At 47.0% G+C, this 22,874-nt stretch overlaps 1 pseudogene across 1 annotated transcript in view; it reads left to right on the forward strand.

Annotated features, from left to right (window-relative positions):
• The first annotated feature begins 732 nt into the window (after positions 1–732).
• Positions 733–22,874, forward strand: part of LOC309968403 (cyclin-dependent kinase 1-like) — a 173,251-nt pseudogene continuing 151,109 nt past the window's right edge. Inside the window, exons 1-2 of the transcript in view lie at positions 733–775; positions 5,807–6,052. The product of the transcript in view is annotated as a cyclin-dependent kinase 1-like (transcript). The remainder of the gene's footprint in view (positions 776–5,806; positions 6,053–22,874) is intronic.

The raw sequence follows: 22,874 nt of genomic DNA on the forward strand, positions 1-22,874 counted from the left end.
ATCTGGTCACATAGCGGAGTGGAGACTTCTGTGTTCACATGAAAGCAATGAGTGCAATTTCCAAGAGCTATGCAAGTTGCTGCCTATTAATAGGCATGTTTGATAATTCACCATGGTCTCTGTCAGACCACTGTCCACTATTTTTATAATGAGCCCTGCTTTGAAGAGGCCAACACTGTTCCTTAAGCAGGAACAAACACCTGTTTCCCCTGAATAAGCAAGCCCAACCAAAAAGAGGCTGATTAAATCCATCATGAGGAAAGCCTCTGTTGTATAAAAGGTCTTGTCCATGCAGTGTTTCCCAAGTGTGGCATGGGCACCTCCAGGGGTGCAAGGGATGCTTACTAGAACATGGGCACAGCAGTGTGGAGGTGCCAACTCATGCGGAATGTGAGAACCAACTATTAACATTTCAGAAATTTTTGAGCTGGTTGATGACACTTTGGTAGCATGAAATCAACTATGCTAGGAATATTTACACCACAGAAATAGGCAAACATCACAAATCAGAGTCTGAGAAGATGAGATTTAAGGAAAGTCTTCAGAGAGGGTGAGAGAATTAGCCACATAAATATCTGGGGAGAATGTTCCAGAAGTAATAGTCAGTGCAAAGGCCTTAAGCCTGGAGCAGGCTGATATGTTTGAAGAACAGCAAGGAGGCTGGTGCTATTGGAGTGGAGTGAGTGGAAGACATGAAGCCAGAGGTGAGGCGGGTTATCAGGTAGCTAGAGAATGAGTGATGACCTAGTCTCTAAGAACGTGATCGTCGTACGAGGTGAGTTATGCCAACCAAGGCAAAAGGCAACATCCCAGGGGAGAGAGGAGATGCTTGTCCCCAAAGAGGGCTTCTTCTGGTACTAACATCTGCCATGTCTACATATTTTTTTCATCAAATTTTTGAAAAGGGGCCACTTTCAGGGAATGTGCTCAGAGGACAGCAGCTCCCCTGCCCCCTCCCCCTATCGTGCATCTGATTTAGAAGAGCGGGGAGCAAGGCAGGCATGAGCACGAAGCCTCTCCAGAGGAGTTTCCCAAGCCAGGAAATATTAATGAGCTGGGGATGTAAAAATCATGTGGTATGTGATGGAGCCCAAGGCGTGTGAGCCCCAGAGGCCTGGGCAAGTGTTTTCTCAGTGACGCCACCCTGGCTGCTGCACCTCCCTCTCCACTCCCTGTCCTGCCCATTTAGACCAAGGCGTGCAGCTCAAGCAAGGCCCAGGATCAGATGGCTAAAGCCAGTGGGACCCTCAGTGGGAGGCAAGGACATTCAGATGGAGGGCTCAGTGATCTGGATGAGCAGGGAGATGGGAATCCCTCTAAGTGGATAGATAGCTCCAGAAGCTTTCAGACTGGTCTAGATGTCAGCTCACCTCTGGGCCCCTGCAAGTCTCTTATGTGTCTGCAGAAATTAAATGACTTGCTCAATTCAATCTAACTACTTATTGAGCTCCGATCTTTTCCAGCCACTCCTGGATCTAAGCAGAGTAAGACACGGTTCTCGCCTTCAGGGGCATCACAAAGTAGTGGGAGAAAGTGTACTTTAGAGACATAAAGCAGAGCGATAAAGAGTCCAGGCACTGGAAGCTCCGTGGGACGCAACCTGGGGGCACGGACTGCTTCACCATGGTGCTGCCACAGGGCCTTGGCATGGAGTGGGAGCTCAGCAAACATGTACAGGAAGAATGAACAGTAAAAACAGAAGCTGAAGAGCAGTGCTGAGGATCATCTGACTTCTGTCCCACGCGGCGGCCTCCACACCACCCCGCTTTGTACAATGACGGCAATCCTGCGCCTCCACACTTCCCTGGATGCCCACCTCAGATGACTCCTCAGGACAAAGCAGCACATGTCTGGTGATCTGGGGTAACCCACGAGTTAAGAACTAAGCTGCCCAGGACCACTTGCTGTGAGGAGGATCATGGGAATTTACCCAGCCTGCTTAGGGGTGACCACTCTATCCCGCCTGCTGAGCCTCCTCCATCAGATTGGCAGTCCTCCCCTCCAGCCCGGACCAGCACTGGAGATACTGACGTTCCCCTGCCTGCATCTTGGGGAGTCAAAAAGGCTAACCAAGGAAAACCAAGCTTTCTCTCCCACAGGCGCCAGGTAGAATCTGATTTCAGGACTGGTAACATCAGAATTGGGTTAATCTACACTTGACACCCTATGGTCTGCCCACATTCTCTCCTAAAGCCCTTCCATTTCTTTCTTGGACTGTGGACATTTCCATGGCCTCTAGAAAATTGCCACAGTGGCCCAGCCAAAAGCTAGAGACGACCTTACATTTAATATCACAGGCCTCGAGCCAGCTGCCCCAGGCATTTACCCTTTGGCCTTCTCTAACCCTCTGGCTCAAGAAATGGGAAAATGGGAGCCAGGGAGTGCTCTCTACCGGGTAGGCCAACTGCTACCCTCTCCTGAGCCACAGGAGGACGCAGGCAGCCACACATGCAGGTGGTTTGCTCCAGTGCCCACATGGAGGGCCCAGACTGGTGCAGAAGCTCAAAATGCTTGTCTACTGTGTGAGAATCCAGCAGGAGAGGGAAAGTGAGTGACATTATCTAATTGCCAGCTAATTTACATAATTATTAAATGGCATACTCCTTATGGGGGATTCACATCTTTGCAAACGTCTCACGATCCAGCTGCTTAGGAGGCAGCGGGGCCCTCACACAACTCCGACACATGGGCTATTTGCCATCGGCACAGCTCAGGAGATCTGGCTGCCATGTGCCTTTCCACCTCCCTCCCTACAGCTCCTCTGTTCCCTTGACAGACTCAGAGGAAAGTGGGGCCTGTGTCTAGAACCACGGTCAGTGGGAACGATGATTACTGTCCTCAGTGTCTCAGACTGGGCTTGCCAGTTCTTCCTCTAGAACAGCGGTCCCTAACCTTTTGGCACCAGGGACTGGTTTCATGGAAGACAATTTTTCCACAGACCGGGGCAGGGGGGATGGTTTTGGGATGATTCAAGCACATTACATTTATTGTGCATTTTATTTCTGTTATTATTACATTGTAATATGTAATGAAATAATTATACAACTCACCGTAATGCAGAATCAGTGGGAGCCCTGAGCTCGTTGTCACTTGCCACCCACTGATAGGGTTTTGATATGAGTCTGCAAGCGACTGATTTATCATGGTCTCTGTGCAGTCAGATCTCTCTGCTAACAATCATCTGTAGTTGCAGCCGCTCCCCAGCACTGGCCTCACCGCCTCAGCTCCACCTCAGATCATCAAGCGTTAGATTCTCACAAGGAGCACGCAACCTAGATCCCTCGCGTGCGCAGTTCACAGTAGGGCTCCAGTTCCTATGAGAATCTAATGCTGCCCCCGATCTGACAGGAGGCGGAGCTCAGGCGGTAATGCGAGCGAAGGGGAGCGGCTGTAAATACAGATGAAGCTTCGCTTGCTGGCCCGCTGCTCACCTCCTGCTGTGTGGCCTGGTTCCTAACAGGCCACGGACCGGTACTGGTCTGTGGCCCAGGGTTTGGGGACCCCCTGCTCTGGAACTTCTCATCAGCATCCTTCTTATGTCCCTCATCAGGACCAGAAAGTCCCTATAATGGCTCTCTGTTGGTTCTACTGGCCTCCCTTTCACCATACCTTTTGCCCCCCTTTGAAGGTAAAATGATTTTCACCACCAATCTGAGTCCAGCTCATTTAGGTGGGCTTCATCCCAATCCCAGATCTTGTGAGCCAATTTAGCCAGTTAGGACATTCCAATCTCCTGCCATAGTGATTAGTTTAAGGATGGGTCTGTCACCCAAACTGAGTCAAACTGGAGTTCACTCTGGAACTTTTTCTGGAATTATTGGGAGAAGGGCCCTCTTTTTTTACCTCATTGTCAAACAACTATAGTGAAATCCAGAATTGATGAGAGATACCATTGTTACTATTCCAGATAATCTTGTCTAATAATGAAGACAACAAAGAAGTAGAGCCGAGAGATGGATAGAGATGGATTTCTAGTGATGTTTTAGCACCTAAATGTAGCCAGACCTGAAGCCCAATGGATCCTGGGACTTTCATTACATGAACCAAAACTTTCTTTTCTCTCCTTGTTTAAGTAAGTTTTAGTTGGGTTGTGACCAAGCGTCCTGACTGATACACTCCTAATACTAGACCTTAAAAAAATACTGTCATTGACACATCAACAGAAGCTTTCATTTCATATGGCCACTCATGCCTGGCAGGACTCCCCGTGACTTGAGAGACATGTCAGATGTCTCACCCCCACCACCAATGCTCTACACCCCTCTTGCCCATGTCCCTGGGCATGCTCTATCCCCAGGTGCTTTGGAGGGGATGCAGGCTCATCCTTGCACAGCAGCCTCAGAGATTCACTCTGTCAACTAAACTATGCCCCTCTTGACACTACACCACTAGGGCAGCCCCTCACACTCATTACTCTCTATCTTAACTCAACAGCAAAGGCTGTACTGCAGGCGGGGGGGGGGGGGGGGTGGGGGCGGTGGGGTGGGAGGGTGAAGGCATGAATTCTCTCCGAAATATGAAAGTAGTTCAGGGTAGGGATGCAGAGCATGGGCTTCGGCGTCAGGCAGGGCTGTATTTAAACCCAGACCGTCATTACTATAGCTATTTAGCCTTGGGCAACTCTCTGAATCTTTGATTCATCTGAGAGACAGAGAGAAAGAGAGAGAGAGAATGATAATACCTACCTCATAGGGTAGTTTTGGACTTTATTAACTTTTAAAATGCACAGAGAGGTACAACTACTTTTGGAAAACTGCATGGCAATAGCTACTAAAGCTGAATATTTTTGTCCCATGACTCCGTAATTCCCCTCCTAGGTATACACCAGCAGAAATGCTTACCTATGTCCAACCCAAGACATGCACAAAAATCTTCATAACAACATTAGTCCTAATAGCCAAAACCTAGAAAATAACCCAATGTCCATCTGCGGTAGAATGGAATAGAAAATTGTCATCTATTCATGCAAAATGCCATACAGCACTGAGAAAGATTGGTCTTCAGAGAGCCACATGGATGCATCTCACAGAAGAGCACATATTCTTTCTTTTTTTTTTTGCGGTACGCGGGCCTCTCACTGTTGTGGCCTCTCCCGTTGCAGAGCACAGGCTCCGGACGTGCAGGCTCAGTGGCCATGGCTCACGGGCCCAGCCGCTCTGCGGCATGTGGGATCTTCCCAGACCGGGGCACGAACCCATGTCCCCTGCATCGGCAGGTGGACTCTCAACCACTGTGCCACCAGGGAAGCCCTTCTTTTTTTTTTTTTTTAACATCTTTATTGGAGTGTAATTGCTGTACAATGGTGTGTCAGTTTCTGCTTTATAACAAACTGAATCAGCTATACATATACATATATCTCCATATCTCCTCCCTCTTGCGTCTCCCTCCCACCCTCCCTATCCCACCCCTCTAGGTGGTCACAAAGCACGGAGCTGATCTCCCTGTGCTATGTGGCTGCTTCCCACTAGCTATCTATCTTACATTTGGTGGTGTATATACGTCCATGCCACTCTCTCACTTAGTCCCAGCTTACCCTTCCCCCTCCCTGTGTCAGTCTCTAAGGTCCAAACAGAACACAGGCATTAGAGTAAGTGCCCATTTCAGGGAGGTTAAACCCATGGGCTCTGGAGCCAGATCTCCTGAGTGCAAATCCCAGATGTACCACTAGCTACCTGTGTAACCTGGAGCAAGTCACTTATCTTCTCTGAGCCTCAGCTGCCTCATCTGTAAAATGGAGTTAATAGTGAGTTACCATGGAAGGGCACTTGATAAGGGTAAAGCCCTTAGAGAGCAGTGCTCGGCACAGGTAAGTACCGAGTGAATGCTAGCTACCGCTGCTGCCGCTGCTACCGCTGCTACCGCTGCTGCCGCTGCTACCGCTGCTGCCGCTGCTACCGCTGCTACCGCTGCTGCCGCTGCTACCGCTGCTACCGCTGCTGCCGCTGCTACCGCTGCTGCCGCTGCTGCCGCTGCCGCTACTTGCCCTTGATGCCTCTATTTCCTCCTAGCAGCATGGCTGACGTTGGTGCCTCAACTGGCCTGCTCGGGGAGAGTAACATGGACAGATGGACATCTTTTAAACTTCATCCCAATGACACAGACAATGGTAAGAGTCACATCTGAGTCTTCGTGTGAGGAACCTTTGGAGGTACAGGGGTGTTTGGACATACAGAGGCAACTCGACAGTAGCAAGAGCAGTATCTTCAGGGGCCTGAGGCAGTCTTAAATTGGAAGGGAGATCCCACAGGCTCTCTCAAGGACAGAGTTTCTGTCTAGTGAATGGAAGTTCTAGAAAGAGTATTTGTGTCTTTATCTTACACACAGACCACCTTCAGATGAAGTGGGCTACCCCGTCACTGGAGATATCCCGGAAGAGACTGGAAACCCTTTGGCGTTGCATGTCCAGTACTAAATAGGTCTTTGCATGAAGTGCAGTAGAGTCCAGAAGAACAAAAGATAACTCTGGCCCAGTGTGGTCAGGGAAGAATTCTCAGTGGAGGGGGAACTTAATGGAAACTTGAAGGATACGAGGCATAGGCAACTGAGGAAAAGTCTGCTGTGGGGAAAAGACCGCTAGACCGGAGTCAGAATGAGGCTCTGTCTTTCCAACTATGGGTCAAGTGACCTTATGGGAAACTCTATGATCTATCCAATTTTTATTTCTTCTCTTGCAAATTAGGGAAAACAATGAATCCACCTTCCAGGATGTCGTGAACACCTAGGGAGGTAACAGACTACACAACGTAAGGTGATAATCATGCCTTCTTATCGTCATGCCTGACAATCCTTTAAGGTTCATACTAAAAGCAACTCATGGCATTAGTCTCTGCCCCTCCTATCACTTTTACTCCATCCTAAGGGTGTCCTGAGTTTTCTAGTGTGCAAAACGCAACCACGACAAACGCTTCCCCGCAGACGACAGAACTCGGGCCTTGCAAGGTGCCGACAGGCTCTCCAGCATCCTAGGTGCAGCTAGGAACTCAAGAGGCTGGGGTCATTCCCTCATTCATCCTCCTCCCTCCCCCGTCCCCTCCTCTCCCAGACAGCGGGCCTCCCAGTCCGGAGTTCCAAGCCATGGGCTGGGAAGCCATCTGGCTGCTGGGAGAGTTAATAATTTATAGTGAAGATAATCACCCTTCAAGATCCTCGCCTCTTGGGACCATTAAAAAGGATTCCATTGAGAGTCAGTGAGTTCTTTACATGAGGGGACAGGGAGAAGGGGAGAGGGGAGGGCTGGATGCGGGGAGGAAACGGGGAAGAGAAAGGGAGGGAAAATCAACTAGGTGCTCAGCTGACCTTCCACCTAACTGAGGTAGGGGGAGAGGGAAGGTATTCAGTTCAGGAAGACAATCTTATCCAGCTTGCGCAGCACCAGCCCAGAAAGAGTGCAATTTACGGTCTTTTCTCCTAGCCAACTCTCTCTACACAAAGAGAAAAAAATCAAACATGCAAGAGATGCAGAGAGAGATGCAGACAAGAGGAAACAAGCCTGCCCAGCAGTCGTGTCTGGGGCTGCTGGGATGGCTCTCTCTGTTCTCGTTCCAGGGCACAGTAAGGCCCCCACTGTGCTAACTATTCCCATTACTTGACAAATTCTCCATTAACAAGCAAGCGGTGCCAGAGCTGACGGGGGCAAAGCAGAAGGACTCACCGGGGCTCTGCACAGACTCGAGATGCGCAGACCCAGACCCGTGAGTCCCCAGCTTCATTACGGGGCAAACGCAGGGCCTGACACAGCCCATCTGTGGGGTGCACCTTGGAGGCGTGAGGTGCAGGCTACGCTTCCTGCAGTGTGATGCGATGGCTGAGGGTAGAGGAGCACGTGCGGGCAGGGACAGGGAATGCCATCTCTAGGAAGGATTACAGCGGGAGTGTGGACTGAGCCTGGGGGTCTGGGGCAGGCTAAGGACAGCCTCTAAGAAGGAGGCAGAGCTGAACAGTGTGTTCAGGACCAAGGCAATGGCAACTTGGTCCTCCCATGATTTTGGAAAGCCGCACTGTTCTCCCAGCACACACATCTTATAAAAGAGAAGCGGCACCCACAGCAAGCACTCCTATCACACTCACTCTGTGCAAGGCATACACCAAGTATCTTACACTCTAAGAAGTAGTAACTATTATTATTCCTATTTTATAGATGAGTAAACTGAGACCCCCCAAGAGATCAAATAATTTTCGCAGAGTCACACAGCTAATAAGGGGCAAAACCAGGTCTGGCTCCAAAATCCATGCCGCGGCTCTGCCATCTCCTCTTCTCCACACTCAGGCTGCCCAGGGGTCCCTGACTCTGTGTCAGGACATTCCAGTCCTGGCCCAGAGAGCCAAGATCTCAAAGGGGAGTGCTCTGGCTACACTCTGATCAATTTAACTATACCAATGATTCCCTCTCCCCAGACCATGTACCAGCCTCCTAACAGGTCTCCCTGCTTCCATCCTTGCCCCTTATGGGATATCTTCTACACAGTAGTCAGAGTGACCTTGTAAAGTGGAAGTCATTATTTCTTTATTCAAAATCCTCCAATAATTTCTCTACATACTCAGAATGAAATCCAACAACCTCCCTGTGGCCTACAAGACCCTACATGGTCTGGCCCCCAGGCCACCTCTCCAATCTCATCTACTACTTCTCATCTCCTTACTTACTGGGCCTCAGACATGCTGCCTCTTTGGAGTTTGCAGAATTCACCGAGTACAGTTTAACCTCAGAGCCTTTGCGTGGGCTGTTCCCACTGCCTGGACTGCCCTTCCCCAAACCTTCTCACGTTCCACTCCCTCTCCTCCAGATCTCCACTCCAGCATCTCCTCTTTCTAAAATAGCTTTGGGGTACCAGTTAGCACTCTCCAGTCTTCTCACCTTCCATCTTTGTGGGGAAACTGTGTGCCTCCTTATCTTCCCATCCTATCTGTTGCCTAGGAATTGAAAAGGAGATGCAGGTACTGCCAAGAAACAACCAGACCTTAGCGCCGACCCTTCCCAGGAAGTCATAGCCTGAGAGAGGGAGGTGGCCAGAGGAAAGGGATCTAAATCAGAAAAGTGTTTTTGTCAGATGAGCATCCCTGTCAGTGGCTGAGGAGACCTGGGCAGGGCACAATGACCCAATGACCACATCTGTTGCAACACCCCCAGATCCCACTGGCCACTGTCCCCACTGCCAATTCCCACAGACTATGAATTGTTGCCAACCCTCATAGTCTGTCCTGCAGAGAGGCATAAACATGTGAGGGAGAAAGAGAAGAAAGGAAGACAGTGGCAAGGAAAAGACACGGCTAGGGGGCACTCTTGGGACTCTCCCAGATCAGGGCAAGTTATTAGCAGCTTACAAGCTTTGCAGGAATGTGGGTATGGTGCCTGGCACACAGTGAGTCATAGATAAATGTTTGCTGAGATAAATGTTTGCTGACTCAACTAAGGTGAGGAAGCAAATGGAAGTTAGAAGAATTCAAGGGAGAGACTTCTGGGTCAGACCACTGGCAGACCAGGTCTAGTATCTCATTCCCGACAATATAATAGGTACTGCTGCCGCCCCGCACCCCCGAAGATGAAGAACGTCAGAGCTCGAGAAGACAGTGAAGATCACCTGATTCAAACCCTTCATTCTAGGCGGGGGAGGGAGGAAGGACCCTGGGGATGGTCAAGCTAGTGTCCAAGATCTCACAACTGGGCAGTGCCGAAGTGACACTAGACCCCAGGGATCTGGACCCTTTGTCCAGGGATCTTTCCATGAGACCAGTGGCTTTCCTTTCTTAGGTCACTGAGACACTTATTTCTTCCAAAAGAAGAAGTAATGCATCAAAACCCAAAATATGACAGTGAAAAGCAGAGTTGCTCTGTAGAAGTGGGAGGTGAAAGCTCCCTTTCCCCCACCTTGACTTCCAGAGTGGTTCTCAAGACTGTATCATCAAAACCTCTAGAGTCCTAAAGGGCAGTTTCAAAACCACTGTACCATACCAGCCTCAACATAGACAGGGCTATCCCTCAGATCTCCTACTTTCCTCTCCAAAAGCTACAAAGAGACTGTCATTTACACAAATCTCTCTTGAACAGATTTGCCTTTTCATTCGTACTAGCTTGGGACTGAGTCTTACAACTTTGCATCCCTTACAGTTGCTAGCAACAGTTGCTACAGTATCAGTGAATACTCAGGAGAGGGACACATTCCTTGAGTTTACCACCCTCTGCATGAAATGGGTCTGCCTATTATTTGTCCTGAGTTTCTCCCCAGTAAATTTCAAGCAGTGTCCCTGCCCTCTGCCCTGGTATTCTGAGGTTTGGTTAAGAGCTAGACTCTGAAGTCAGACAGAACCAGATTCTGATCCCAGCTCACCACTTAGGAGCTATGTAAACTTTGGCAGGTACTTAATTCCTCTGAACCTCAGGGTTCTCATCTGTAAAACAGGAGAGGTAATACTAGTAGCTAAAGGTTTGCTGTGAGGATTCAGGGGCAGTGGGGGTGTGCACATAAAGGCCCTAGCAGAAACTGGCCCGCAGTAAGCATTCAATGACTGTTAGCCGTTACCATCACCATCATTGCTATTTCTCTGCTTGCCTTATGCACATAATAATTCTGGTGTTAATGACCAAAATTCTTCACCTCTCTCTATCTCTAGGCACTTTACCATCTAACATTACTGCACCCAACCCTTGACACCAAGCTCAGACATGTGACTTGCTTTGGCGGAATGGGATGTTAGCAAAAATGACATGAGCAGAGGCTTGGAAAGTAATTTTACCTTGCTCCCCTGCCATGAGACCATGCCTAAGCTCACCTCCTAGAGGATGAGACATGTAAAAGGGAAGTGAGTCATCGCAGAGAGCCCCAATCCTGAGGCAGCTAAGGAAACAACGCCCAAGTTCTTAGCTCCAGATTTACTGTGAGCCCTTAACATGGAACCTCCAAGCCTATGAACCCCATGATATGGTCCAACCTCAACAGCTTCAGTGTCACTGCCTTTTCCGAAGGACAACACCACAGAGAAGCAAAAGGTGGGAGCCTTGTGAGAGCAGAAGCTAGGTGGTGTGGAAAGTCAGTGGATCAGGGCAGCTTCTGTACGCTGGGAGCAGAGAATGTTCAACCAGCAATACACATGGAAACCGCCATACATAACACGCATGGAGCAAACAAATAGGTACTAAGTCCCTATAGCAATGACCTCATAAGGTTCATTAAAAGTAGTATGCACTAACGTGTGTAGAGTACCTCAGAGTTTACAAAACACTCTCGTCTTACCTTCATAGTGACAAGATGTCAATTTTTTCAACTCTCTTTTACATATGAAGCAAGTGAAGCTCAGAGAGAGAACGTGGTTTGTTCAGGTTCACAGAACCAGTAAGTGATGTAACTGAATCTTAAATTCAGGCCCTTGAACAGTAAGTCCTATGTTTCTATCATTATGTCACACTGATTAGCATTAGATCATTATTTCTGGGATCTGTTAGATAAGGAAGGAGAATACATGAATCCTCCCTTCACATGTCCGCAGTACACTTCACTAATCAATCATAGAAACTTTCTATTAAGCCAGATGGAGCCTCCGACTCCCTCTCAAACCAACGGTCAAAGCATATACTACCCATACGTCAATCACACCATAACATTTGAAGTGAAACCTCTGGGCTTACCCTGCAGTAATTAAACACATTGGATGGCACTCAATGGACTCACCTATGCCAGACTGTCTTATAACAGATAGTGACTTATTACCTAATGACAAACTTCTCATCTAGGTTACCAATCCAAAATCTGCAATCATTCAAACGCAGTTTTCATTATCCTCAAAAGGTAGAGAGTTCCCATGACATCTTTCTCTACAAAGTTCTAGGTTTAACTTAATAGTAAAAATATCTTGAAGTTTCCAAAATAAAAAATCAGTGTCACTTTCAAACTCATGGCTCAAAAAATTAACTAGTCTATCAACATGACTTCAACTTTAGGGCTCATTGAATAATTCTGTAATATTTAAGGTCTTTTGTTTATGATACATTATTATATAACCAGGACTACCTGTAATTTTGCATTAATTTTCCCAATTTACTTATTAGTACCCATTTATATCTTAGCTTTAAAAAATGTGCTATGTTTGAAAGGTAACAAAATTACACCTCTTCTGTAAAATATCCTATAACTCCATCTCTCTAAGCCAGAATGGGCTTTTGTTATTCTCAACTAAGGAAGTCTTTTTATAAACAGAAAGGTGAGTGCCTAAGAGACGGTGACCAGAGGGAGCTAAGAAGTCACAATCTTCACTTCATTCAACACAACTCACACTTATTCATTCATTCAACAAACCCCCAATAAATACCTGCTGCTTACCAGGCACCACGTAAGGCCCTGACTCCCAAAGATCCCAGCCACTTAGGGAGTGAGGGGAGATAAACGAGCAAGCAACAGTCATAATGGGAGGTGATGGTACTTTAATAAAAACGTACAACTGTTACACGAGCACAAAAGATGGAGCCAATGACTAGCCAAGAGGGAGGAGAAGACTTTTGAGCTGCACTTCAAAGAATGAGGGTTTTTGCTAGACCAAGCCATGGGGGTGGCATGCCAGCAGAGGGAAAGGCATGAATGAAGCCAGGGAAAAGTTAAAGATCGTGGGATACTCAGGAAGTAATCAGAAGTTCTATTTGGCTGGAATGTAGGGTGGGTGGGAGGTAAGAGTGGGGAAAAATGTAAAGCTCGAGAGCCGTGCTGGAGGCAGAGTTCCAAAGGGCTTGGATGCCAAGCTCAAGAGACCTTGGGGACCCACTGAGAGACTTTAAACAGAGGGAACGATGGGATAAAGTCTGCATTTTAGATGGTGTGGGAACTAGTTTTAAAAGGAATACATGAGGACACAGAGAAACCAATTAAGAGGTCATTGCTCTTATCCAGAAGATAGGGAAAGATCCTGAACTTGATCCCTATACCTAGTTCTTAACCATCCATGGCCATACCCCACATACCTGAACAGCCAGGTTGATCCAATACCCGAGACCACATCCTATCCATGTAGATAATCCAAAAGAGGGAGAAGGTAGCTAATAGTCCCTGTTCTAGACTCCGTGCTTTCCCTTGGAACTACCTGATTTTCAGAATTCCTGACTCTATCTTGACATGTCCAGACCTCTCAACCTCTGGTCACATGCCTACACAACCAAGTGCTTTTGTCCTCAAGCCTCCAGATAGATAGTTATTTGATGCCTCAAATCCTCCCTGGGGTGCAGGGTGCTCAGGGGTGAGCCAGGGCTGCTCTAGGAATAGTGGACCAAAATAGAAGCTTAGCAGGTATGACCCAATTCTGAAACCTGAATACCCACCACCAACGTCATCAGGACAAAGGATGACCACATGTCTGAACCCACTGGGTGCTCTAAAAGGAAGCCAACCCCATCCTGAGCACAGAAAAAGAAAAAAAGAACACATTAAGTCTGGTGCAAGTGTGCCTATGAAGGTGGGATAGGGATGGCCTTCAGAAGAAATTCTACAAGGATTAGTCCACCAGAATTAGCCTAAACCCACATTTCCTAAAGTGTGCTCCTTAGAAAACCAATCCTATGAGATGCTCTAAAAACAAAAAGAAAAAGAAAGAAAAGTCTTCATGGTCAAATACGTTTCAGAAACATTGCTATTGACAGAATGTTGACAAACATTCATATATAGAAGCCTGATACCCAATGTGATGGTATTAGGAGGTAGGGCCTTTAGGAGGTGATTGGACATAAAGGTGGAGCCCTCACAAATGGGATTAGGGCCCTTATAAGGAGAGACACGAGAGAGCTTGCTTCCCCCCTCTCTCTGCTCTCTGTCATGTGAGGATACAAGAAGACAGCCATCTGCAAATCAGGAAGTGGTTCCTTCCCAGAAACCAGATCTGCCTGTACCTTGATCCGAGACTTCCCAGCCTCCAGAACTGTGAGAAATAAATGTTTGCTGTTGAAGCCACCCACTCTACAGTATATTTATTATAGCAGCCTGAGCTGACTTAGACAGACATCAAACTGTTTCCCCTTTTTAGAGATTTGCAATGAACAGTAGAATATTAAAGGCTCCAAGGAGCCTTGTAGGAAAGAAATGTGAATGAATCTGGTTGAGCTTCCTCTTTTGAAGATGGGCAAACTGAGGCTTGAAACATTTCTTCATAGCTCTTCATTGTTAGTTACTGTTCCCTAAGCTGCAAGTGAAGATAAGCGACCATCTGGCAAGGACCATGCCTTACTCTCTATGAATGCCCAGAGCCTGGTCACCTGCTTGATATTCAAGAGGTCCCTGAATATTTGTTGACTGATGTGGACAAAAGAAAATCTGGAGTTCTTTTGAGTGGAGATCAGTACGCAAGCCTTAGATATTTTATCATTCTCTCATTCATCCACTCAAAAATATTTATTGAGCACCTATTATGTTCTGTGTGTGCTGCTAGCCCTGGGAAAAGAGCTATGAATAAGACAGGCCCAGCCTTTACCCTCAGTGAGCTTACAGCCTCATCAGGGAGGGAAGATCAAGAACGCTTGAAAGGTAGTGACAGGCTCTGCAAAGATAAAGTATAGGTTTGAGGTGCTCCAGCCCCCTCCATCTTTCTCCTAGAGTCTCTCTTTCCAAGGATGGCTGTTATTTCTATTACTGTATCACCATTAAAATAGTTTCCTTCCCACACTCACCCTCTTGCTTCCTTATTTGTAGTACAAAAAAAAAAAAAAAGGAAAAAGAAAAAGGAAAAAAGAAAATTTCCCAACACACTGTCAGAGTAAAAGTAATTGTGAAATCCCAAGTATATATGGAGCTGTGACTGCCTCTCCATGGAAACATCTCCTCCCCAGGAAGCATCTGCCCTTCTCAGTTAGTCAGAAAGAGCCAGCACACAGAGCCCCATTCAAGGCAACGTGGGGGCTGGTCTCTACAACACCTTCCCCAAATAATAAGGCTCCCAGAGAGTTTACCTTGGGTCAGCCCAAGCTCCTCTAGCAGCTGTGTGTGTGTGTGTGTGTGTGTGTGTGTGTGTGTGTGTGTTCTTCCCATTTTATTCCTGAGGCTTGGACTTCCCCACTCAGGCAGTTGCTCTCCGACCCTGGGTAGCCAGCTGTGCCTCTTTTGAACTCTTCCCTCTGTGGCCTCTGGAATTCTTGTTGTTCATACTTGACTTCTCACAACACAAAAGACTGTATCTTCTCTAATCGAATGATTTCTTTGCCAAACACTCTTAGTTGGGGCCACTTCTATCTCAGGGTGGGAGCTGAGTAGACAATGTCCTTTCTTCCCACCCTTGTTCCTCCATTGTCGTTCAAGGGTCCTATGCCATCTGCAACCCCATCCTCTATCCTCATAGCGCTTATCTACTACCTGTGGTCAATTAGGTTATTGTTTAAAAATATTCACTTACCAACCCAACTACCTCCATGGGTAGAGTGTACTTCCCCACCCCGTGACTTTAGCCAAAGAAATGTTAGCAGGCATGACATGACCAAAGGTTTGAAAACGCTTGTTCTTTTACACCTCTGCCATCATGATGAGAAGAGCAGCCTGAGCTAGCCTGCCAGTCTCAAGAGGTGAATGACCAGAGCCATTTCAGCCAGCCCCCTCAACCATGACCAACCCAGATCAACCAGATCCCATACAGCCTGCAGATGCAAAATCAACAGAATTAGCCAGATGAGTCTGGCCCAAATCTACTATCTCCAGATGTGGAGCTAAATCAATGTGTGCTATATGTTAAATGCCAGCAAGATTTTTATAGTTATTTGTTATGCAGTAAAAACTGACCAATACATCATCCCAAGATTACTCTGTCACATTTGCTGAGACATTTAACTGGCCAACAGTTCCCTCCTACACCCTGACTCCTACCACTGTGTACAATTCCCACGTGCACAGTGCCCTAGATTCATAGCCCTTGTTCTCTTCTGCTCCATAACTTTCACCTTCATCCTTACCCCCTTCATACCCACCTGGACTTTGACCTCATCCAGAACTACTTCTCCACCAAACACCTATCTTAGAAAATCTTATTTCTATCTCGCATCCTGTCCTAATCCTCTTCTTTAAACTTACAGAGCCACTCTCACAGTATATCGCCCCTTCCCCACCACCGCCTTCGCTTAACATCTTCCCTAGAAGTTCATGGCCAGTCATTCCCTCACCCCTTGGACTCCCAACACATCCACACCAACAGTCCTCCCACTTGAGGAAATCTAAGCACACACTTCCCTTGCCCTTGAGCAACTGATCAGTACCAGAAACCAACAGCCCATCCGTGTCATTGAGCTCAACTACAATTCTGTCCCTTGTCACCCTCAGTGACTCAGCAAGCCTTAAACTTTTTCCCAATCTGCTCCCTTCTACAGCTCTTCTAAACCCTTTCCACCTTCTTCACTAAGCAGGTGCTACAGGGGCTCCTGTGTTACTGAGAAAAATGGAGGCCTTTAGTCATGAAGGCCTGTAATCCCCTCCCCTTCAGCTACACTTTGCTCCTTCCCGTCTCGATGAAATCTGGTCCTGTCAAGACTGCCTCCTCGTCAGTGCTTTCTCCCAGCCATCCCACCTCCCAGGAGCTTCTTCTATCAATACTTCCCTCTCTTCTGTACCCTCTCCACTCCTTTCCCACCTACCCACTGCTCAGCAGCATTCTAGTAATCTGAAAACGAAACAAAAACCTTCCCTCTTCCCCCACCTTTGAGATAATCTCTGTAATTCTTTTCTCCATTAAAACTCAAAATCTCCATTCCTCCCATTCTGTCCTAATCCTCTGCATTCTGACTTCTGTCTCCCATGTGTCCCCGACTCACAAAGCTCTTCCCAAGGTTACCAGTGGCTCTGGGAATACCCAAACCAGAGCTTCTTCTCCACTCCCACCCTCTGAGGACTTCTGGCTGCTTTTGAGCCTGTTGGACCCCCTTTCATGAATCTCCTGCCTCTATCCTCCACTTCCTTCTCTGAAAACCACTCTTTCAAAGCCACTTCACCTTTGAAAGTCACTCTCAGTGCAGTTGCTGCTCTTCTCCCCTCCTCCTTTGGATGTCAGTGTCCCAAGGTCTCATAAACTACCCACTTCTGATCCAGGATGTCACGCAGGCAACTCAGACATAACTAAAACCAAACTCATTATTTCCCTCCTTCGCATCCTCCCTTAACAGTTTCTCCTGACTTTTTATCTTTCTTAATATCATCATCCATTCACTAAACCCAGCTAGCAACCTGGGCGTTATCCCATTAGCCTCATCTCACAACTCCACATCCCATCAGCCTTCACATGTTCTGATGCCGTCTCTCAAATATCCCTCATTTCCTTCTCTCTCTCCTGTCATCTTTCCATATCCCTCTCTCCTCCTTCCCTTCCTCCCCACCCACCCCACTCACTCAGTTCAGGCACATCTCTCTCATTTGGATTATTTCATAATCCTAATAACTGACCTTTGTATTTCCAGCTTCTTCCTACTCCCAACTCTCCTTATACACTGCTTCCAAGCCAGAATTAACTTTCTAAAACTCACATTTATACATAGCACTCCCATGCTTCTAAAGAAATTCCAAAGCCTCCGTTGTTGCCAAAAGGAAAGAGTCCAATCTCCGTAGAATCAGACTCCAGGATCAACTAACATTTTTGAAATCTTACCAGATACCAAGCACTGTTCTCATTTTATTCCTACAGAAACCCACTGATATGTCATTACTTCAATTTTAAGGATCGGGAAAATTGAGATTACAAGGCTAAGTAACTTGCTCAAGGTCACACAGCTAGGAATTAGCTAAGATCAAACACAAGCCTTCTTACTCAAATCGAGGTGCTTTCCATTGAGTCCTTTAGTGATTAGCCTTTGAGATTAATAACTTGGACTTTGGCTGCATGATAGTCTATGTATAGCTGATGGAGCTCCTCGAAAGTGGCCTCCCTCTTCCAAATTTGTCACCCTATTCAATTTCCTCTGGAAACCAAAATTTGAGTGGACCTCACTTTAATCCTGGGTTTTCTGGTCCTACCAACCTTAAACTAGAGCTGTGACACAATTTCATTTTCCCACCAGCTGGTCAAGGACTCCTGTGACCTTTGATTATTGTTATATTCTAGGAAGACTAAGTTCTTGGAGAGAATTAACATCCCAGATAATGGGCCTGCTTTCCAACCAGGACTGGGGGAATCTAGTCTTGGGTTTTCAGACTTACAGATATTGTGGAGGAATAAAACCTGATCCTCCCCAAAAAAGAGAGCTAGCCTAATATGGAACATAGAGTTATCAATATTTTATTTCATCATGTAAAGACTTTTTTTTTTTTTTTTTTTTTGCGGTACGCGGGCCCCTCACTGTTGTGGCCTCTCCCGTTGCAGAGCACAGGCTCTGGACGTGCAAGCTCAGCGGCCATGGCTCACGGGCCCAACCGCTCTGCGGCATGTGGGATCTTCCCAGACCGGGGCACGAACCCGTGTCCCCTGCATCAGCAGGTGGACTCTCAACCACTGCGCCACCAGGGAAGCCCCTAAAGACATTTTTTAAAACAACAAACTATAGATCAGTTTAAAAAATTATACACACACAAACACATATGTGTATTATATATGTATTTATATCGATATGGCTAGATCTAAAAAATGTTGAAGGGAGAAACAAAGCAAGATGCAGAATATGTTATGATACTGTTTATATAAATTAGAGGAATACTTATGCACAACAAAACAATACCATGTATTGTTTATTCAGGCTTGTAAATGTATGCAAAAGTATGAAAAACATTTCTAGAAGGATACCTATCAATATCACGGTAGTGCTTCTCTCTAAAACAGAACTTCTCAATCTACAGACTATTAACATCTTGAACCAGATAATCCTTTGTTGTGTGTTACGTGTGGTGAGGGCTGTCCTATACATTGCAGGATGTTTAGCAACATCCCTGGCCCCTACCGACTAGACAGGAGCAGGCCCAAAATTGCCCTGGTTGAGAACCACTTCCCCAAGAGAAAGGAGAGGACAATGTAACTGAAGAGAAGATGGTTAAAAATAATTTTAAAAATCTATGCCTGTAATATTTTTATTCTTAAAAAAGTGCTTGAGTCAAATACGTGCCTTTTGTTGTTCATTTGAGTGATAAGAATATGAGGGGGTTACTTTTCTGAATATTATAAATTTATAAAGTAAAAAGCTACCATCTATGATAAAACCATAATTTCATAAAAAAGAATGGCATTTTAAAAATCAAACAAGCAGGAAGGGCGGGCTAAAATACGGTGTTGTGGGTTAAATCGTGTCCCTCAAAAAGATAAGTTGAAATCCTAACCCAGGTACCTGTGAGTGTGTGCCCTTCTTTGGAAATAGGGTCTTTGCAGATGTCACCAAGTCAAAATGAGGTTATACCGGAGTAGAGTGGGCCCTAAATCCAATGACTGGTATCCTTAGAGGGAGAGAGAGATTTGGACACTGAGATATACAGGAAGAGGGCCATGGGATGATGGGAGCAAAGGCTGAAGTGATGCAGCTACAAGTCAAGGAACACCAAGAACTGACAGTAGCCACCAGAAGCTAAGAAGAGGCAAGGAAGACTCTTCCCTAGAGTCTGCAGAAAGAGCACGGCCCTGCCAACACCTTGATGTTACTCTTCTAGCCTCAAGAACTATGAGAGAATAAATTTCTCTTGTCTTATGCCACCCAGTTTGTGATACTTTGTTAGAGAAGCCGTAGGAAACTAATCCATAAAAGGAAGGCTATTCACCTTTTCAAACTCACTGCATTCCTGGCAGGGTCTTCATTCTCCCACCACCCAGAGAAAACTCTGTCTCCAGCAGGTTTGCCTTTGCCACCCACTCAGAAGTTTCAGGGTCTGGTTGGCTAGAGTTCAAGGGGCCCTATGGCTCTGCCACCTCCAGTCAGGGCTGTGGGAGGTGGTGGGACAAGGTGGGAAGGGGCAGAGCTGATACCGGAGCTGCCACTAGTTCCGTGGACTTTGCCATGCTGGGCCTCAGTGTGCCCATCTGCGAAACAGGAACAAAAACAACTACCAGGCACAGGGACACCAGGAAGACACAATGAGATCATGTACATGAAAAACACAAATTCACAGTTATTAGCCCCAAGCAGTCATTTCACATCTAGACCAAAAAAAAAAAGACAATTAGCCCCAGAAAAGACAATTAACTTGATCCCTGTAGGAAAAAAAAAAAATCTGTCTTTGACTATAATTACTTTTACACTTGCTTGGGAAATCTCTATCCAGTCTCAAGAGGGTTAAAAATGAGGAAGGGAAACAGATACATGCTGAAAACAGAATCAAAAATAAAACCGGTTGAAGGTTTTACTTCATGTTCCCTAAAAATTTTTAATCATACTTGCTCCTCTGTTTTCTCTTTAGTTGGTCATCTTGGCCAAAAATTCCGCACATTATCCTTAAACCCAGAGTGGTTACAAGTCACCGTGCTGAGCTTTTCCGATCTGGAGTGGCTGCTGACACCAGCGCCATTTCTTGGAAGTTTGTAACTGAGGAGGAGGAAGGTAAACAGAGAGGAAGGGCCACAAATTCAGAGTGCAGGACAGCGGTGCAAGGCCCGGTAGAGCTTTCACCAGGTACATAAACCCTAGAGCACAAACATAGCAGCAGCGAGAAACAGGTGTGCACGACAGGAAAGAGTGTGTGGAAAGGGCATCTCAACCCCGAAACTTCACAGCATCTCTTGCAGTGTCAGTTATCCGTAGGGTGGGTATCACTTTAAACGCTTCCCAGTCTATTTCCCCCGTTCCAACAGGACTATAATTGGGTTTTTCTTTCCTTTGCAAAGACCTCCAGAAAGCAATTCCCACAAACCTGGTTGCCTTCTCCATTTCCAGCATTTAACTACCCTCAATGCCAGAAAGTTCTTTCTGGGATTCAGCAAATCTCTCAAGCTAGAGGCCATGACAGTCCACTCTTGCTCTGTGCCCTGTGGTTGGGAGTCTGTCCAGTAATAGCTTCCTCCTTCCCTATTTGAGCCATTCCTATTCATGAGGGTCTATGGGGCTTCCTATTGAAAGGAACCTTTAGACGTCAGTTCCACAGTCCCTCCTGTCACTGATGAAGGGACCCAGGCCCAGGGAGGCTGAGCAACTGACCCAAATCATCCCTCAAACTTACTCTACTATATTCATAGAGCTGATGCTCCAAAAATTTAACTTTTTCAGCTCCTTTGAAGAAGAGGGGGTTGGAGTGGGCTCAGGGCACATGATCGGTGACAGGGCCTGGATGGCATCCTCACCCGCCCCCATCACTGGTGACTTTGGTTTTCTTTTACCAAACAGAAATAAAACATGATACAGGAATAACACCTGTAAAACACTACAGAGTTTACAAAAAGCAGTCTTTCCCATATTATCTCATTTAATCTTCACGTTTCCACTTATTTAAAATACACCTTATCATCCCCACTTTAAGCCAAACAGCTTAATGACTTAGTCAAGGTCAGGTCAAAGGTGAGAGTGGATCGAGCCTATACAGAAGCCGGGCATCCATCTTCAAATCGTATGCCAAGTGCCCACACACAACCTCCCTTAGCAAAGTGAGCAGGGGACTCGGACTTGAGAGACTAAGGTGTGAGTCCCAGCCCCCGAACCCACTAGCCGTGTGAACGTGTAGAAGCTGTCCCACCAGCCAGGCTCGGTCTGTTCTGAAGTGAGACAAGGAGGTTGAGCAAACAAGGACCTTAGAAGTCACTTCCAGCTCTGGAGGAGTCTGTCTTGCCTGCCTTTTATTTTGTTGCTGTGCCTATTTTACTTTCACTTACTGGACATCCTAGTATTCTTTCCACCTCCTCCTTTGTGAATTAGTCACTAGAACAAAGTGTGTGATTGAGCATCTGCAGTGTGCCAGGCACAGAGGTACAATGATCAGCAAAGACAGAGGCAGCCCTGCCCTTGTAGAGCTTCTATTCTAGTCTAGTGGGAGAGCCAGGGATTGAATAAACAGTCAGCCAGAAAAGATGCAAAACTGTGCCTATGACAAATGCCACCCAGAGAAGGAACATGGTATGTGAGAGCCACTATAGGGGACTTGCACCCTCCCTGAGGAAGTGAGCCTGAACCAAGATAGAAAGAAGAGAGAAGAGGAAGGAAAGAGCATCCTGGGCAGAGGGAAATCATGGACAAAGGCCCTGTGGTGGAAATGAGCAAGGCAAGGACAAGGGACTGCAAGGTCAGTGGGGCTGGAACAGGGACAGGGACGGGGTGTGTGTGTGGTGTGTAATAAGGATGCAGGGGTAGGCAGGGCCTGGGGCCAGGCCAAAAAGCCCAGGATCAAGGGAGTGGTCTCTATCCTAAGTGCAGCTGAAAACCATTGGGAGGGTTTAGGAAGCTACGGTGCAAGGATGACATGACCAGTCACATCAGGGTAGCTTCAGGTAAGGAAGAGGGATCTGTTACTGCAGGCCTGCTCCCAACAAGCTCAGATAATACCCTCACACAAGCTGCACAGAATCCCACTATGGCTGTCCCCCTGGTCAGGAAAATATGCCTTACTTTCCTTCATTCCCTTGTTTCAGCAAACACCTCATTGCTCTCTGGATGGCCCTCCTCTATAGGGGTGGCCATGGAGGGGCACCTCTCAGATCTCCTGCAGGAGGACTTGCTACAGGGAGCAGAGCTGATAGACAGCCCCAGTGGCCACCCCTTTGGATCCATCGTGGCCCTCATACTGAGCTCACACTTCCCCAGGGCTGCTCCCAGTCAGTGACCAAGCTCATAGGAGCACTGGTGGTGGCCATTCCTGTGCAATGCAGAATTCCTCTAATAGGCAGCTTTTGTCTGGAAACTTCCCATCAGCCTGACTGAGGTTTTCTCAGAGCTGTGCTGCAGCGAGGCTCTTCCTCCCCAGTCCTTCCTTCCTTGCTCCTTACACAGGTGTCAGATCTGCAACAAGGTATGAACACTCTCCATGCCTACACCTGTCCCCTCC

The sequence above is a fragment of the Leucopleurus acutus genome (assembly GCF_964270905.1).
Source record: "Leucopleurus acutus genome assembly, chromosome: 1".
In the NCBI taxonomy this organism is placed as follows: domain Eukaryota; kingdom Metazoa; phylum Chordata; class Mammalia; order Artiodactyla; family Delphinidae; genus Leucopleurus; species Leucopleurus acutus.